The sequence below is a fragment of the Otolemur garnettii genome, unplaced genomic scaffold, assembly GCF_000181295.1.
Source record: "Otolemur garnettii isolate 467f Iridium unplaced genomic scaffold, OtoGar3 scaffold00079, whole genome shotgun sequence".
Taxonomy (NCBI): Eukaryota; Metazoa; Chordata; class Mammalia; order Primates; family Galagidae; genus Otolemur; species Otolemur garnettii.
The window spans coordinates 2,468,693-2,474,096 of NW_003852474.1; positions in this window are offsets into that span (position 1 = coordinate 2,468,693).

The window sequence follows — 5,404 nt, forward strand, 5'->3', positions numbered from 1 at the left end:
GTTTTTTGCTGTGAACTTGCCTCCTGTGGAGCCAGAAGAAGCAGTATTTACTCTCCATGCACTTGAGAACTGATCAACATGGGAGGACCTTCAATTGCTTTAGCAATAAATCCAGAAAAAAGAAAATTGAGAGAGAAAGAAAGGAGTTACCAGGGATACATTTAGTACCTTAGAAATGTAAAAAGTTGGGGAAAGTGCTTATTTCAACTAAAAATAAACCTTAGAAACAAGACACTGTGAAGGGGGTTTGTTTGTATATTTCATGTCTGACAACAGAAGCAGGCCCGATGGTCATGGCTGGGAAGTTATTTGATTCTGGATCTACTAGTGAGAAGGGGTCCCGAAGTGGCTTCATTCTAAGGCCAGAGGCTGGAAGCCAATTGTGTAAAGACCAATAAGTCAGCTGGATTTGACCTCCAGGCTTTGTGCACTATTCATGGGGTCTGATCGACCCACGGGGTGCTGGTGGGCAGAGGGCTGACTTAGAAAGACCTGCCTTGGAAGATGAATCTATTGTGCCTGGGAGACCAGCCTTGAAAATGCTCTGCTATGCTCTTAGACAGTTAAAAATGTAAAATAGAGGTTTCTGGGGTTATCTGGACAATGACGGTTTAAGGAGATGCATGACGTAGGGAAATATACCCTACAGAAGGCCAGTGAGCCATTTGCCTTATGTTATCAGCAAAGCAGGAAGTATGCAAAGCATTGAGGCTCTTTTTATTTATTAGAGTCTGGACTGTGCAAAATTACTGTGATAATTTTTTTTTTTTTTTTTTTTGAGACAGAATGTCTCTGTGGCCTGGCCAGATAGAGTGCAGTGGCATTTTAGCTCACAGCAACCTCAAACTCCCAGGCTCATGTTATCTCCCATCCTGGCCTTCTGAGTGGCTGAGACTACAGATACAAGCCACTGTACTCGGCTAAGTTTTCCATGTTTAATAGAGACAGGGTCTTGCTTTTGCTCAGGCTAGTCTCAAACTCCTGTCCTTAAGTGATCCGCCTACCTCGGCCTCTCAGAATGCTAAGATTCCAGGTGTGAGCCAGCGTGCCCAATCTGAATTGGCTTGCTTTTTAAAAGGCCCAAAGAAGTCACTATTAATCTTTATCTGACTGCTTTCCATAAAGGCTTCTTGGCGTAAGAAGTTAATTTGTATTCACACTTGATAAAATTAGATGCGTGTGGAAAAAAAAATAAAGAAATGGGGAAAGTTGCAAAGGTTTTCATTTAGTTCAGGCTCAGTCTCAACAGATCCACACTCGGTAGCATTTAGGTGAAATTTGGCATGTTGCACTTACATACACCAAACAACCAGACACACGACTGAATAGAAGATGACTGAGTCTGACCAGCCGTGGCTTCGGAAGAGAGAAGATGACAGCCCTGGGATTCTGGAATAGGACAAGTGAACCACAGCTGTGCGTTCCCCACAGGGGAAAGTTTCCTGGGATGTGAAATTTTAAGTCTGTGCATCCTAGAAAGTAGTTCTTATAAGGCACCTCGGGGCCAGGGGAATGGGGAAAGGCATGGGGTGAGTGTGCTCCATGGAATCAAGATACAAGAGCAGAGGCATCCAGAGTAAGAACGTAGAGACAGCAGAACACAGTGGCTAAGGCTGCAGCCAGGGAGAGCTGATGAGGACCCTTCCTCCTTTCCTCTTCACTCTCTCGTTCTGTTGCTGCGCTCCAAGACTTCTGTGTTGTTCTTGTACCAAATGTGCTCTAAGTATACAAAGGGGGTTGTTCACAGGGCTTCTATCCCCATATAAAATATTACTAAAATAGACCAAATGGTTGTGTTTCACTTTTCTTATCTTCCCTATAAAACTGGGAAAATTTCCCCTTTACCTCAAAGATCTTCTTCCATGGTGCCTGCAGCATCTATGGAGTCCTACAATATAAGGAAGCATGCCCTCAAGTGCTGGTATGTAAGAAGTGACATCTTATTCTTAATCTTTCCAAACATGTTTTCTTAATCATTGGCTGGAATGATCCTATACCCTGGCTTCCGTCACCTCTCCCAGATCTGTGGTTCATCCGAAGGCTCTGGCCATCATCCATGGGAAGAGGCTCCTATCCAGGAAGGCCAAGCTGGCTGGGGGAGGACAACAGTGGCCCCTGTGGTCAAAGAGAAACATTGGGACCAGGTGATTCTAACAGAGGAAAACAGGTGGGCCTGGTGGTGATGGGAGAGACTGTTTGTTTCCATTTTCACCTTTCTAACCTTTGGGGATTAAAGATGATCATGTGAAAAGATGATGTAGAAATAATAGCATGGTGGATTAACCATGGGTTTGAAACGATGAAAATGAAGCAGTAAAGATGTGACGAAGAAACAGGGAGACAGAACCAGGAACGCTTCAAAATCAGTCTGCAGGTGTGGACTGAGATGTGAGGCTTTCCGTCTGTTTTTATCTTCCTGGTAACTTTTATCTTCCAGGTCACTTCAGAAGTTGCTGGGTTTTATTATCATCTGTGGGAGAAGAAAATCCAGGTGTTCTTTATAAAATGATGGCTGCTGTTTCTCTTTATGTTGCTCGATCGTGAAGAAACATGTAATCACTGCAAATTCTCATTATGCTTAACCTTGTTCTTATTTGCTTGCTACATGACTGTGACTGAGATGAAATAAAACATCACCGGTGATAAATTACACGTGTGGGAAACATGTGACAAGAACATCTCAGGAGATGCACAGGGAACAGGATGTCCAGGGCAGTAGCAAAAGTTGCTGACTGGTGACATTAGCTAAGCATGTGACTGAAACAAAGTTTCAGCCACCTGCTCAGGGAGAAATAGGGCATGTGTGTTAGAAGCAACAGTTGCAACCATATGCACAACAAATGAATCACTTAGCAAGACAGAAATAGAGAAGGTAGATCTAGTCAGAGCAATACACAGCAGGTGTCAAAGCTGGTGTTTCCCTACTAGACACATCAACACAGAAAAACAGCCAGGTCCACACATTCTGCACATCCTGCTGCACCTTGAAAGATTTTCTGTAACTTTTTCCTTGTAACTTTTTCTTTACACTTCTCTGTTTGAACATTAGTAAATATATTTTGGAACCTGGAGTCAGTGGTGCACTACCATGCTAGGACCCTAGCTTGTATAATTCTGCGTCTTCTTTCTGCCGTGTTTCCAGAAACATAGAGACCCTGTCCCCCTGGGGCTCACCTCAGTTATCATTTTCTTAAATTGTTATCAATTATTGATAATGGTAATGTCATGCCATGGCAACCCTGGAATGACATAAACATTTTCAGTCTAGCATCTCTGCTTCCAATAATACCAAACAATTTGGACAAATCCTCCTGAGGATGGCTGGAACAACTGCATAAATTATTTAAAAATATCTGTTGGAAGGCAGTAGAGAGCTAAGAAGGTAGTAAAGAATTATGGGCCAAGATCTGAGCATGATAGAAACTCAAGAGGGACAAGTCTGGAGTTAAGGGTTGCTTTTTTCCTTGTAATATGAGCGCATCCTTCAAGTGGTTGCTGAGAGGCTCACTGTGAATTCTGACAATCTCTCAGAGTTAGGGGGATAGGCTTTGGAGCCCAGGGCCTGCTGAGATGAGTGAGCCGGGGCATTGCTGCTGGAAATGTCTTCTTACTTTGGGTTATATTCTAAGAATAAGGGTAAAACAGAAGTAGACGGGCCCTAATAGGATCTCAAATAGCTTCAAATTATTCCACATTTTGAAAATAGACAAGACTCAAGGAATTTTTTATTTTATTTTACATTTTTGAGATAGAGTCTCACTTTGTCACCCTGGGTTGACTGGCAGGGCATCATAGCTCACAGCAACTTCAAACTGTTGGGCTCTAGTGATTCTCTTGCCTCGGCCTCTCAGGAAGCTAAGACTACAGGCTCCTGTCACAACACCCAGCTATTTTTAGACACACAGTCTCATTGTTGCTCAGGCTGGTCTTGAACTCATGAGCTTAAGCAATCCACCTGCCTTGGCCTTCCAGAGTGCTGGGATTACAGGAATGAGCCACCATGACTTTTAAATGCCTGACAAAATAAATGTAAAATCCTCTCTAGAAAAAATCAGCATTATAATAGGCCTCAAGTTATTTCCATAAACAATTTTACAAATAAAATCTGTCACACAAGCAAAAGGAACCAAGAAACAAGACAACAGAAGCAAACAGAAACAATAGATAATAGAAATAGACCCCTGGGAGCTCCCAAATTTGGTGTTATCAGACATAGACTTTAAAATAACTTTGCTTCTATGTTAGTGGGTGAAAATAAGATTGAAAAATTTAGCAAAAAATGGAAACTATTTTCGGGGGAAGAGGAAATGGATAAATTCACAACTCTGGGTGCAATGCCTATTATCTGGATCAAGGGTATACTTACGTGTGTAACTTTGACAAAAACAAAGTATATGAACAAAACATGTGTACCCTCTAGCACACATTTTAAATGGCAACTATTTTTAAAAGAACAAAAGTAAATCCTGGAAAGTTATAAGTTTACAATACTCAACTCAATAACTAGAACTTGATAGAATAAAAATTACTCTAGAATAACAAGAACTTAACAGCACCATGGACACAGTTGAGGAGAGAATAATAAACTGGAAGACAGCCCCCAAAATCTCAGAGTCAGATAAAAAAGATGAGACGTACAGAAGATATAAGTATAAAGCAGTGGTTCCCAATCTTCCTAATGCCGTGAGCCTATAATACAGTTCCTGTGGGTCACGACCCACAGGTTGAGAACCACTGGTATAAAGTGAAAAAGTCTAATATAGACGGAACTGAAGTCTCAGAGGAGAGTAAAAAATAAGGTGGAAGCAATATTTAAAGTGCTAATGGCTGAGACTTTTCTAAAATGATGAAAAAAATCCTATAAAAAAACAAAACTAAAAACTAAAAAAAAAATCAGTAACTCAGGCCAGGTGTGGTGGCTCACACCTGTAATCCTAGCACTCCAGGAGACCAAGGTGGTGGTTTGCTTGAACTTAGGAGTTGAAGACCAGCCTGAGCAAGAGCAAGACAAAAAATAGCCAGGCATCGTGGCAGGCGCCTGCCTATAGTCCCAGCTACTCGAGAAACTGAGGCCAGATGATCACTTGACCCCAAGAGTTTAAGGTTGCTGTGAGCTATGACTCCACAGCACTCTACCCAGGGTGACAAAGTGAAAACTCTGTCTTGAAAAATAAAAATAGAAATAGAAAAAATATACGGCTACAGTGAGTGGCCCTCCCCTGTAATCCCAGATAGTTGAGAGGCTGAGGTGAGAGGATTGCTCAAGTCCAAGAGTTTGAGGTTGCTGTGAGCTACCCAGGGTGACAGGGTGAGACTCTGTCTCAAAAAAACAACAACAACAAAAATCAACCAACCAACAAAAAAATCCCCCAGTAACTCACACCTAGCAAAATCTTAAACTTCT